This window comes from Triturus cristatus, chromosome 3_2 (assembly GCF_964204655.1).
Source record: "Triturus cristatus chromosome 3_2, aTriCri1.1, whole genome shotgun sequence".
In the NCBI taxonomy this organism is placed as follows: domain Eukaryota; kingdom Metazoa; phylum Chordata; class Amphibia; order Caudata; family Salamandridae; genus Triturus; species Triturus cristatus.
In genome coordinates this window covers 700,753,646-700,767,923 of record NC_140584.1, presented here as the reverse complement: position 1 = coordinate 700,767,923, position 14,278 = coordinate 700,753,646, and the positions used below count along the sequence as shown (strand labels likewise).

General features: G+C 48.0%; 1 protein-coding gene across 1 annotated transcript in view; it reads right to left on the bottom strand.

Moving 5' to 3' along the window:
- DNAH7 (dynein axonemal heavy chain 7) overlaps nt 1-14,278 on the bottom strand; it is a 1,967,826-nt gene that overhangs the window by 403,161 nt on the left and 1,550,387 nt on the right. The window lies entirely within an intron of this gene.

Sequence of the window (14,278 nt, the reverse complement as noted above, 5' to 3'; positions counted from 1 at the left end):
GTCCGGTGATCTGCTCCTTCCTGAAAGCTTTGTTCGCCTCCGTTCACAAAGACCTACAATCAGTCAAGAAGATCTCTTTTCTGATCTACGTGAAGTATGCCGTGAGTTTGATGAGGAGGGTTAGTGTGTCGCTATGCTGGAGGGTAAGGAGACCGAGCATAAGGAGATCGAATGGCTACAGAAAGAGGTGCTTCTCCTCAAAGAACAACAAATTGATCTACACAGCACATACCGAAGTTAGAAAACAGCTCCCGAAGAAACAATATCCGCATCAGAGTGGTCACAGCGCCTGCCAAGGGAGCTCATTTGGAGGAATATGTTGGTGCTCTCTTTCGCCATATCTTGGAAGTCTCCGAGGAGGTCGAGATGAAGCTAGACTAGCTCCATTGAGTGGAGTGGGCCCGACTAGAGCAACAAAGGGCTCTTCTGCAGACGTATTGGTATGTGTGCATGACTTTCAACTGATGGAGTCCATTCTTCGCAGGGCCTGGGACGCATATCCACTTCAATTTCAGGGGCATACTCCTCTTCTATTCCAGGATTTAGCAGCAATCCCCCTCCAGAAGCGGCGGGACTTCAGACCAACGACTGCCCATTTGCAAAATGATGGCATCTCTTACTCCTGGCACCACCTTTCCGAATTATCTTCAAACACGATGGCAAGCTACACCACCATCGATCGCTCACGGAAGCGTATTGGGTATCCAAATCCCTTCCCCAAAGAAACAACAGACTCACCCACGGTCTCAGAAGTCACGACAAAGCCCGTGCTTAGCACGATCTACACAACTCTTTGACAGCCAGGACCCAGAGACTATTGCAACGGAAAGGAAATCTGTACTACCGACTCTCTCCAGTGACGCAAAAAAAGTAATTATACCTTGATTCCAGGGTATCTCCTTCTATGTTTTCTCTTTTGGTGAGTGGGTCCGACAGTGGTGGGGCTGGGAAGCGGGAGTCATGTTGTGCTATTATGGCCTGATGCTCTTCATCCGGTTGGGCTTCAACTTCTTACCGCACCTTCTCCTGTAGTTAGACATGCCCGCCAGAACTAGGTCTCATTCGTCTTTTCCACGAACATTGGACTGATGCAATTTCTTGTTGTTCACCTTTCCTTTGTGTTTATTATGGGAGTTTTATGGTTTTCTTTACTCCTTCTACATACATGGTCATTTCTTGATTACTTCACCTCTTAGGTCTTGGTACTCTGGGGGATTTGGTGTATTAAGGCTATTGGGCTTTCCATACGTCTACTGGTGCCGCCTCAGCATCCATTGCCCTTGCTCACTTTCCATGGAACTTAAGGTCACCAGCCTCAATGACGGGGCCTTAACAATCCTACCAAAAGATCAGCTATCTTATCCCTACTTGAGTATTCTGGTAGTGATATCTGTCTCCTTCAGGATTCTCACTTGATCCGTAGAATGCAATTCTGGTGGTTCCCAAGCCAACTATGGTACTCCTTTCCTATAAAGAAGGGAGGGGTGGCTGTCCTTTTCTCATCGGGGCTTTAACGGAGAAATCCTTTCTACAGTAGCAGAGGTTAAGGGGTGTCTCCTAGCACTTCGTCTCAGGATAGGCAAGTTCCATCTCACTGTAGCGACTGTTTATGCCCCTAATGAGGGACAGGAATGTTTTCGTACAAGCTCTTTGTCCTCTGTGCTCCAGTCCCCCGATGCAGCTGTAGTGATAGGTGGGGACATGAATTTAGTCATGGACTCCGACCTGGAATGCTCTGACCAATGCTTTGGATGTATAGCGCCAATTGCATCCAACCATTAGGGACTACACATATCACTCAGCTGCACATAAGATGAACGCAGGCATTGATAATTTCTTGGCTACTCAGTCCCTCCTGGCCTTCATGTCAGTTGCTTCTATTGCTCCATGATCACTCTCGGAACACGCTCCCATATCACTGACCCTCTGATTGCCTGTCTCCGTGGCTGAGTGCTCACATTGACACCTGCAGGATGCCTTACTTCAGACTCTATCTAAGGTTGATTAAATCGGTAAGGTCATTATGTCTTATCTTTAAACTCATGATACTGGCGAGGTCCCCCTTGCTTCCATTTGGGAGGCTCTAAAGCTTGTAGTGCATAGGGAGCTTATTGCCAAATCTGCCACAAAGAACCGCCGACGGCGTGACAAATGGCAAAGTCTTGAATGCGCAGTTTCCGAACTGGGATCTATTCATAAATGGATCGCGCCCCTAGAGTGTGGAGGGAGCTGGAGAATGCCTGGCTCCATCTCAAGCCTCTTGATTTGGATAGGTTAGAATACACTATGATTTTCCTCAAACACAGGTTTTATTTGGGGAGCAATCGCTGTGAGCGTACGTTGGATCATCACCCGTGCAGTAAAATTCTCTCCAGATCGGTTAAGGAGATTTGAACCGGGGCTTCCACAGTAACTTGCTCTGCAGAGGGAATAGCAGCGCCTTTTAAAGATCTCTATGGCTCCCTTTACGATTCTACAATAGCCCCATTGGAGACCCTCTGGGTTATCACCAAAATGTTGCCCTCGCCTCGCTTCCCGAATCAGAGGCCACGGCACTGGAACGACCTATTTGCATAGAAGAGTTGATCTCAGCTATAGCCTGCCTGAAGCCTCTGAAACCCCCTCGACCTGATGGCTTTAGCGCGTCATTTTATAAAACTTTCTCACAAGAATTGGCCCCTTTACTCACCCTGCTATATAACTCTTTCATTGATTCAGGCTCCGTCAAGAACTCCATGATATAGACTGTTATTTTGGTTATTCAGAAGCCGGGTAAAGATTCTGCTCTCTGCAGATCGTAGAGACCTATTTCCCTCCTCAATGTTGTTATATTCCCGAGTTAGGCCTTGTAGCATAGTGGCTTATTTCTTACATTGTCCTCACAAACAACATTTCCAGCTGTAACCTTTTGCACATATTTGCTTGCACAACAATGTTGGATTAGTTTCTCTGAATAAGTTTCACATCAAGCTTCAAACATTATCACAATGCCTTGAACATCATGCACAAGGTCTCGTTTCACACCATGTACAAATGTCGTTACTATCTTCATCCACGGGGTGACAGGTGTATCTACATATCCATAACATCACTAATCTATGCACACATCGCAAGGCTGTTTCTATTATAAAATATGAGCATCTTGATAGATTAGCAGAGGAGGTACTTCAGCTGACATCGAAGGTCCTTGCATGTTGAGAAATCACCACTCAGCCATCTAACATGATGTGAGGGGTGTCCAGTTTGTGACCAAGACAGGATCCTTCACCCTATCAGGTAATGGTGTTGGATCGTCTCTTGGGGGCATTCTTAGCTCAACACCTACACAGACTCTAGGTACACTTAGAGTAGGGTTTGCATTGTAGGAGTACACTAGATGATTACTGCCTTGTTTGTATGCTTGCATATATACATTGTTTAGCACCAAAGCAGAACCATATCTAGTTTTTACGCTTTTGGTGCTGGTAATTACATTTATCTGCTTCTGTCTACTAATCATTGCAGCCCACGTATTTTATGCAAGAATAACGTTGATTCAATAAATATTATTGAAAACGTCCCACTGTGTGTTCTCTGTATGTTTCTCTGAGAATAAGTGAGCACGAGTGACTGAGCAAAAGGTTCTGTACTGTTTCTACGATCCCTGAGGGGACAATGTTGTCTTGTTCAGTGGTTACCAGAAAACCATTTTCTCGTGGGCTTATGGTAGCACTGTGAGCTTGTTGGTCTATAGGCAAACATATCCTGTGGCGATGTCTGGACTCAGCCTTGACACCAAGCCTTTAGTTTATGTTGTCCAAACAATGCACAGATCCTAGGGATTTTTAGGAACTACACAACAATTTCAACTCAAAACTTTTCACTAGCATATTAGGGCACCGCCTCCACCCGTTAATGGTGGGCCTACTTGATCCAGATTAGGTGAGCTTCATCCCTACACGTCAATGGTGCGGCAACACTAAGCACCTACTGCATCTTATGGATAAGGTACAAAAGTCGCATAAGGAAGCCCTGTTTCCTTCCATCAATGCTGAAAACACCTTCAAACGTGTACATTAACCTTACCTCCTCAACACACTGAGGGAATTTGATATCAGAGATGAACAAGTTACTTACCTTTGGTAACGCTTTTTATGATGGATACTTCTGCCTGTGGATTCTTCACCTTATGAATAGACTCCCAAAGCCGTACCTCTCCTGGAGGAGGGTGTCCACCTAACTAGACCAAAAAATCTTGCAAAACAGAACAAGTAAAATGGCCATCCCTCCTAACCTCAGAGTTCAAGCAGTAATGCTTCGCAAAGGTGTGGAGGGAGGCCCTAGTTGCTGCGTGACAAATGTCACCAACAGGAACACCTCTAGCCAAAGCAGAAGAAGTAGACTTAGCTCTGTTGTAATGAGCTCTGATACCTTCAGATAACCGTTTTAAAAGAAAGAAGCCTCAACGGGCAAGTATGAAGAGGCTCAAACGGAAAACCCATTAAAAAGATAAGAACGAGATTCAAACCCCACTGAGGCATAATGAAAGGTGTGGGAGGGAACTTATTTGTTCCCTTAATGAACCTCATGACAATGGGGGACTTAAATAAAGACGGCTGGTCCGGCAAACATAGAAAAGCCGGCAAGCCCAACAAATAGCCCTTAACAGTGGCTACAGTACAACCTTGCTGTGCCAAAGAAAGTGAAAACTCCAGAATATTAGACAAACGGGCCTTCAAAGGGTCAATCTCTATCTCCACACCACCTAACAAATCTGAACCATCTGGAAGAGTAAACTGACTTAGTGGAGTGTTGCCTGGACGACAAAAGAACATCCACTATATCCGGCGGGAGAGAGAAGGAACTCAGGTTGCCCCGTTCAATCTCCAGGCATGAAGGTGCAGGCTCTGGAGGTGGGGGTGTAGAACCTGCCCCTGCGACTGCGAGAAGAGGTCTGCCCTGAGAGGGAGACGAAGTGGAGGGTGCGATGAGAGGTGAAGTAGATCTGTGTACCACACCCTTCTTGGCTAATCCAGGGCGATCAATATGACTTGGACCTGGTCTTGGTGAATCTTCCTCAGAAACCGAGGACTCAAGGTAATGGGAGGAAACGCGTAAAGGAGCTGTGCGCGCCAATCCAACTGAAACGTGTCCCCCAGCGCTCCCGACATCGGATACTGAAGACTGCAGAGCGACGGGCAGTGCTTGTTCTCGTGAGTGGCAAACAGGTCCAACCGAGGAGACCCCCACATTTGAAAGATGCGATGGACTACCTGCGGATGAAGCCGCCACTAGTGATCGGCTGAGTGACGCCGACTGAGACTGTCTGCACGAACATTCAGCACACCGGCCAGATGATTTGCAAACACACAAATCCGATGGTTCTGAGCCCAGGACCAGAGCCGCAGAGCCTCTCGACAGAGATAAAACGTCCCTACACCTCCCTGTTTGTTGATATACCACATCGTGGTAGTGTTGTCCGTCAGGACCTGAACCGACTGACCGCGAAGGGAGGAAGGCCTTTAGTGCCAAACAAATCGCCCGCAATTCCAGCAGGTTGATATGAAGCAACCGTTCCTCTGATGACCAAAGACCTTTGACCTCTAGATCCCCCAGATAAACACCCCACCCTAAAGTGGAGGCATCCGTGATCACTGTGGCCACCGGTGGAGGAGGCTGAAAGGGCTTTCCTTGAGACAGGTTGCCCTGTACACTCCACCAAATCAGCTCCGCTGCAGCTTCTCTGAAGATCTTGACCTTGTACCCGAGATCTCCGTTGTGCTGATAACACTGCCTGCGGAGGCACCACTGGAGTGCCCTCATGTGCCAGCGTGCATGGTTGACCAACAGAATGCAGGAAGCGAACAGACCGAGCAGGCGAAGAACCTTCAGGACTGGAAAAACCGCTCCATCGTGAAATTAAGGAATCATTTCCTGAATGTCGAGAATCCTCTGCGGAGGAGGGTAAGCTCGACACACAGAAGTGTCCAGTATTGCCCCTATGAACAGGCTGTGCTGAGAAGGCACCAGGTGAGATTTGGGTACATTTATCGAGAAACCCAATTTGAACAACAGATGAGCTGTTACCTGCAAGTGGCGCAAAACCAACTCTGGAGACTCTGCTTTCACCAGTCAGTCGTCAAGGTAGGGGAAAACAGAAACCCCTGATCTTCTGAGATGAGCCGCTACCACTGCCATCACCTTTGTAAAGACTTGAGGTGCGGAAGTAAGAACCACAAACTGATAATGTTGCGACCCTACCATGAACCGGAGATACTTCCGATGCGACCTCAGGATGGGAAAATGAAAATACGCATCCTGTAGATCGATGGACACCATCCAGTCTTCCTGTTGCAGCGCAAGAAGAACCTGAGCCAAGGTCAACATTTTGAACTTCTCCTGCCTGAGGTAAAGGTTCATAATCCGGAGGTCCAGGATTGGCCTTAAGCGACCGTCCTTTTTGGGGATCAGGAAATATTAGGAGTAGCAACTCTGACCCCTTTCCTGCTCCGGAACAACCTCTATCGCACCTTTCTGAAGCAAGGTAAGACCCTCCTGCTGTAAAAGCAGTCAGTGGTGCTCTGAGCACCAACCCTGGCGAGGAGGGTAAGGAGGAGGAAACACCAAAAAGGGAAGGGCGTACCCATTCTCTACAAGATTCAAGACCCAACGATCTGACGTGATCAGTCTCCACTCTAGTACAAAGTGGGACATCCGACCTCCAACCGGACCAACATGTTCTAAGATGGGGGATCAAGAACTGCTTTCCTGATGTACCAACGGTGGCGGGAGGGGAAGTAGAGGAAGAGGAGAAGTATTGTTGTCGAGCTGCTCCCCTGAGGCCTCTTTTATTCTTCCCTCTGTACGACTTGTACAAGGGATTCTGCTGCTGCTGGCTCTGTTGAGATTGCTGGCGGCCACGAAAGGAAGCAGATCTCCCAAATCAACGATGCCGCTTGTAGCCGTATCCTCTGGACTGCACCTGGAGACCTAGAGACCTTGCAGTAGCCCTACTGTCCTTAAAACGCTCTAAGGCTGAGTCCGCCTTTGAACCAAAGAGTTTTGACCCATCAAAGGGCAAATCCAGCGAAGTCGCCTGAACATCAGGTGAGAAACCAGACGATCGAAGCCAAGGCTGTCTCCTTGCGGCCACAGAAGACCCCATCACACGAGCTACAGAGTCAGCAGTGTCCAGGCCCGATTGAATCACCTGAAGTGCCGCCGCCTGCGAATCAGAAAGGACTTCCAAGAACTTAGCTTGATCCTCCTCAGGCAACTTTGGAGCTAGCTGCATGACTGAGTCCATCAAAGCATGGATATACCTTCTAAGAAGACAGGTTGCATTAGTGGATTTAAGAGCCATACTTGCAGAAGAGAACACCTTCTTTGCCGCCTGCTCCATTTTTTTAGAATCCCTATCACCAAGAATGGTAGGGAAGGAACCAGAAGATTGCTTCAAACAAGAAGCCTGGACAACTAAACTTTTTGGCGTAGGATGTGAGGATAAAAAAGCCGGATCACCAGGAGTGGGCCTGTACCTTCCAGAGATGGAACGAGAAACCGCAGGAGCAGATAAAGGCTTCTGCCTCACCTATTGGTTCCCTCAAAGTATCCGTAAAGGAAAGCAAAGGTTCAGAAGTTGAAGAGGCTGTATTAAGAACCTCCGTAAGAATATTAGATTTCACCTCAGCTGAGGAAAGCGGTAGACCAAGCAAATCAGCCGCCTTCCTTATGATCACATGATAAGGAGCAATGCCTTTCACAACACCAGCATTCGCAGATACGAGATTATACTCAGGAGAAGTATCCAAGCCACTAGCCTCGCGAAGGCCCTCAAACTCATCCATAGAATCAACAATCATTCCTTCCTCCTGATTCTGTGTATATTCCTCCTCTTCAAGGAGCCTCTGCGCCTCTCTCCTAGAGCATTGTTTAGGAATCGGCATCGGCGGTGCCACACGCGACGCCGGTGAAGGCATCAACGACGTCGACGGAGGAGCCTCAGCTTCGACCCTCAACGCCGATCGAACTCGAGGCAGCCAAAGGAGTCTGAGGATCCGGAGTGGAGGACCTCGGCGCCGGGAAATGCCAAGCCGGAGTCAACGGCAAGATAGGCATAAAGGGTGCTTGAGGATAAAATTGAGGAACACCCAAGTTAAAGGCCAAAGGACCCATGTGGCCCGAAGGCACACCGGATAGAGCAGAGGCCCTGGCAAACATGCCAAACATCGCAGTAAGGAAATGCAAAGAATCTGACTCAGGAGCAGGAAAATCAATCAATCAATCAATCATAGCATTTGTAAAGAGCACTACTTACCCGTGAGGGTCTCAAGGCACTGGGGTGGGGAGTGCTGCTACTGCTCGAAGAGCCAGGTCTCGAGGAGTTTTCTGAAGGTCAACAGGTCTTGGATCTGCCGCAGGTGGATGGGGAGGGTGTTTCATGTCTTGGGATGTGGATCCGTACCTTCCTGAGGTCGAGCTGGAGGCTGCGGAGCCGGAGACGGTGCCCGCACAGCTGAAGCCACCCGGCCTGGAGACGACTCCCTAGGCACCGGAGACATCACTGGATACGGTGAGTCTTCATGCAGCGAAGAGCCCTTCGAAGCCAGCGATACCGGATCCGGAGATGGAACCGGCTTCACCTGAGGAGATGGAGAGACTAAGTCCTTTCTTTGAGGCCACTCAGCCGGAGTCGGCGATCTTGACCTTGAGGCCCTGGTCTTCGAAGAACGGTGCCGAGAGCCATGTCTCCTCTTGGACTTCTTATGTTTCTTTGACTTTGATGTATGGGAAGACGAAGACTTCACCCTCTTACGACCCCTCTTCTCCTTTTTGGCTTAGCCATAAACAACTTAGCTTCATGCTCCTTAATAGCCTTGGGATTTATCTTCCTGCATCTTCGACATTCTTCGACATCATGATCCGAAGATAAACACCAGAGGCAATCTTAATGCGGGTCTGTGATCAACATTTGCCCGCCACACTCTCTGCAGGGTTTTAAACCGGGTCTTCCTGGAAGTAGCCATCAGAAACCAAAAAGAGATACAACGTTTTCTTCGATGAAAATGGAGAGCCCCTAGAAAAACCGTTAAGCGTCGACGGCGCGGAAAAAAGGGAACTGACGTCAGCACGCCGACGAGGTCCTCTTATGGCTCCGATGACGTCATACGGTGTCGCGAGCAGAGCCTTGCTATTGTAGCGTCCTCGTAGTCGTGGGAGAGCTAGGAAAGAATTTCCGTGGAATGCTGGCGCAGGGGGTATTCATAAGGTGAGAAATCCACAGGCAGAAGTATCCATCAGAAACGTTTTGCAACTGGGTCTGGTGTATTCATAGTACACCCCGGGATGAGGTCAGAGTGAACAGCGTGCTTTCCTCTCCATTCCCTATCTGGCGCGGCATTCGCCAGGGGTGCCCTTATCCCCTCTTCTTTGTGCGTGATATATTGAGCCCTTTGCGCAATGGCTAAGGGATAGTCCGGACATTTCCGAGATTCCCTTTGGCGGGGGCCAACATTTCATTAGTCTATATGCGGATGAAGTTTTCTTATCCATTACAGAGCCTTCTACTTCGCTTCCAGCCGTGACTGCTGAGCTTCGGGTCTTTGGGGAGGTCTTAGGATTAAAAACAAATATGAAAGCATCCCAGATCAATAATCTATCTTACCACTATGCCTGCTCATGAAGCTGCATTATGATATTTCTTCCCTTTCAATTGGCCAGCAGATACCATTCCTTACCTGGGCATTTCCTTAGCATGGACTAGCCCTAGAACATTGGCTTCTCCACCAAGTGCACTCTGTTCCCTCCTGACATTAACAAATTCTTATGGGATGGCAAGAAATCTCGCATCCACAAACACCTTGTTTATCACCCAAAATGGGAGGGAGGCTTGGTTGTTCCACACCTGTTTCACTATTACCAAGCTGCCCAACTCCACTACTTGCGTGAATGAAATCGCCCAATCTCGAGAAGCATTGGCCCTTTATGGACCAGGCTGTCTCAGGTACCCACATCTGGAAGGAAGTCTGGTGCCCTTATATACACAGGGCCTGGGGCCTCTAATCTTCCCCAGTAAACAGTGCTACACTTCAAGTATGGGATTCTGTGGCATCCAGAGCGGACTTGATCTCCTTTCCTACCCCAATGACCCCATTTTTCGCTAGCCCTGATTTTCCTCCGGGTGTGCAGCCGGAGTCATTCCGTTAATGGTGATATGGTGGATATAAACGGATGGGTTGTCTGTTTGATGTTCATGGACTTGTCCCTTTTGATCAATTATAGCTTGATTACTGTAACGCCCTGAACGTCTCAGGATCGTTTAACAGACACGACAATGAGGACGCAACCACTTGTGAAGGGTTAGTTCTTTTAATGAAGGCAAATAAAATACAAAGAACAAACAAAAGTTATAGTCACTGGAATCCTCCAGGCTAAGTACGTTACCAGCCCACAGCACGGATGGTCCTAACCGTCCTCTGCATATACGCCGATCCCGGCGTATGCCAACAGAGGGCAGAAATGAAATGGCCGACAATGCCAATCGGTAGGCTGTGAGGGGCACGAAGAGTGTTGGGGAGAATCGAGGAGTCAGGGAAACACCCAGCCGGGGTCTCTACCTGAAGGGAGCAGCCGCTCAACCTCTTCCTCAGACTGCACCGGGACGCGGAGTCACCTCCTGGTGATGCGTCACCGATTCCCCAATCACAAGCAAGAAGACTGAACCGAGAGCAGCCGCTCGATCGATCCTGTGGACTTCCGAGTCTGTAACGCGGCAAACACCTCCTGGTGTGCGTTACAGCTGGCAGTCCCTGTGTCTCTGGTTGGGCTGGGAGTTACGACTCCAACCAGCAAAAGCGCCACTGCGCTTGGACTCAGCCGAGTCAAAAAGCGAAGCTCAATGGTTGACCGGTAGAGCTTCCGGGTCCTTCACAGGTGACGATGGGGCAAGACACGGCCCAGGGAGTAACGACTCGACCTACCTCCGTTCTTGCCTTACTGGAGCACCACTCCGGAACACTGCTCTTCACGAAGCAGGTACGTCGGTGTAAACACAATATCCGACAGCCTTGTACCTCCCGGTTCCTCCCTTTATAGGGCGTGTTTTCCTTGAGTTATGTAACAGCTCTCCTGTTTACATAAGGGCGTGTTTCCCTTGAGTTATGTAACAGCTCTCCTGTTTACATAAGGGCGTGTTTCCCTTGAGTTATGTAACAGCTCTCCTGTTTACATAAGGGCGTGTTTCCCTTGAGTTATGTAACAGCTCTCCTGTTTACATAAGGGCGTGTTTCCCTTGAGTTATGTAACAGCTCTCCTGTTTACATAACCTCTCAACCGCTAAGCATCCTGGGAGATGTAGTCCGTTTTCGCTGGTTACCGTTTTCCTCCCCTCGTATGACAGGAATTCTTGACAATTACTCCCTGGCTGATTTGTAACACATATATCTGCAGCACTGACACTGGTTGACTGGCTTGGGGACATGACAAGGAGTGGGACTTTGACCCCCTCTGAGAGGTGGCGACTCCTTAAGGTGGACAATAAACATCTTATTTCTGAACTGTATGCCCTGCTGGGAGAAGGGCTGCCCCTGTCCAGATCCAAGGGACAGCTTACATGGGAGGTGTAACTTGTCAGTACTCTATCGGAGATGGAATAGTGAAACGTTTTCTATTAATTCCATCACACAGCTCACAATAATGCTAGTACCGAAACTGCTTACAAAAGTGTCTTCTATTAGTATCCAACCCAAACAAAACTCCAACAGTGGGCTGCAGAGTGTTCAAAAGAATGTTGACTGTTGGCAAGGGTGTGGAGACACAGGGAGCCTGCTACACCATCTGTGGCACTGCCCAAAGCTCACCTGCTATTGGAATAAAGTTTTGGTCAATATTAATTTTGCTTTGACACCTCTATCCTCAGATTCACAGGCTACCCCATACTAGGGCTTCCGAATCCTCAGACTTACCCTTTGCTCTCCAATAGAGGGAGGCAAATGGCTCTTGCTCTAGGGGCAGCACACCAGCTCATACTCTCCCTATGAGGTACAGATAAGACCTGGGGTCACACCCTTGGTTACACAGACCGTGGTTTATTCTGGTGAGGGAGAAACTGTCCATGTCGACCTCCTTTGAATGCAACTCCTATCCTTATTTGTGGGCCCCCTTCATCCAGCTCCTGTCCTTTGAATTCCACAAGCTGACATGCCCGAACTATTTACTCTGCCTGATTCCAATTATGGACTAAACTGCACCTTAGATCCACTCTTACCACCCATACACCTATTATATCCATACCATAACCTTACACTATGATCATCTTTTCGATCTATCAAACATTAAGCAGGAGGAGATTTGGGGGAGGGGGGATTTTACTGGTTATATCATTTTTCTATCCCTTTTTTGCAGGCCTATAGTTGGCTCCCACCCTAGGTTTGGGCGGAAGCTGGTACATGATTCTCTGATCACCTTATACTAAATCGCAGCCAGACCCTAGGGTTTGTAGGCAGCATGCTGTGTCTTTGCTTTGTGATGGGAAGTGTGTAACCCTGCAGGGCATACAAAGAACCATCCTGGCTACAGCTCATTAAGGTTATGTTGGTATGTCTTCTATGAAGAAGCTGTTTAAAAAACTGGTGGCCTGACGTTCATACAGTGGCTGTGGGGAAGGGTCCTGAATTGATTTCTGTGATACTGACAAAGCCTTAAGAACTATATCACTCTACTTATTATGTTTGGACTTACCCTCTAAGTAGCCTAAGGTCAAACTAGTTAATCCGGCAATGTCTGAGGTAGTCCTATACGACCTGTATGCCAAAGAGGTGTATCCTCAAACTTTGGTGACAGATACTGGTGTCCAGCTGTCTTTACTAAAATTAGGGTTTTCCTAAATGGATGTACTATAAAACACAAAGATGTGCAATATGATTTCCAGACTAAAGGAATGATTGAAAGATTCAATAGAGCAATTAGAGATAGTTTAGTATTTGATTAAATAATTGGATTGGACTGAGAATTTATGGGGAAAATTTAGTTGCACTGCATTACACCCCATAATACCACTAAAAAGAGTTGAATCAGACTTCCCAAAGGAAGAGAGCAATCATCTCATTTGCATCCCTGGTAGTTTAAGGTGAAGGTTGAGATGCTCAATGAGGCAGTTCTGTCTCTGAGAAATGGGAGCTAAGTGTGTTGAGGCAAAACAAGTGGAGTCTAAATTCAGGCATGTGCAGAAAAAAGGGAGATAGGTTTGCCAAATTTCAAAGAAGGTGACTGTGTGTTAGTTCTCAAGTTGGGCTATGTTAGAAATTGGTGTTCCAAGTTTGGCAAACTAATCAAACGGATATAAGTTAAGCATCACAGTTTGGGGATTCAGGATGGTAGTGTGTGGAATGTAAGATGGCCGGTGAAAGGAAATGATGCAGTCAAAGCTATACCTAGGGCAACAGAACAAGTTACTTACCTTCGGTAACGCTTTTTCTGGTGGATACAGTATCTGCCTGTGGATTCCTCACCTTGTGAATATCCCCTGCGCCAGCATTCCACAGAACTTTTCTTCCTCAGCACTCCACATCGACGTGGGCGACGTCATAATGCATCGACTCCGCTCGCGACTCCGTATGACGTCACCGGAGCCATAAGAGACCCACGTCGGCGTGATGACGTCAGTTCCACCCATTTTTTCCGTGCCTTCGAGGCGAACATGTGGACCAACGACACACTCAAAGTATACACAGTATACAATATACCAACACATATGCATAGTATGCAAAGGAAAGGAACGCTAAATAAACAAGCTTTTCCTACAAATGTACAAGAAAGTGTAAAAAAACATATCAACAAGACCTATTTCATGGTATACAAAGGTGGACAACGGGGAGGCGGGTGGGCCAGTGAGGAATCCACAGGCAGATACTGTATCCACCAGAAAAAGCGTTACCGAAGGTAAGTAACTTGTTCTTCTGATGGATACATCTGCTAGTGGATTCCTCAGCTTGTGAATAGATTCCCACAGCAGTCCCCACTCCCGGAGGAGGGTGTCCACCTTCCTACACCAGAAAGTCTTGCAACACAGAGCGCGCAAAGTGGCCCTCCTTCCTCATCTCCGAGATCAAGCAATAATGCTTTGCGAAAGTATGGAGGGAGGCCCAAGTCGCGGCTTTACAAATATCTGCCACAGGAACACCCCGGGCCAAAGCAGATGTAGACGATTTCGCTCTAGTCGAATGAGCTCTAATACCCTCAGGAGGGGTCTTACCAGCCAGGGCGTAGCAGATCTTGATGGCAAGGATAATCCATCTCGACA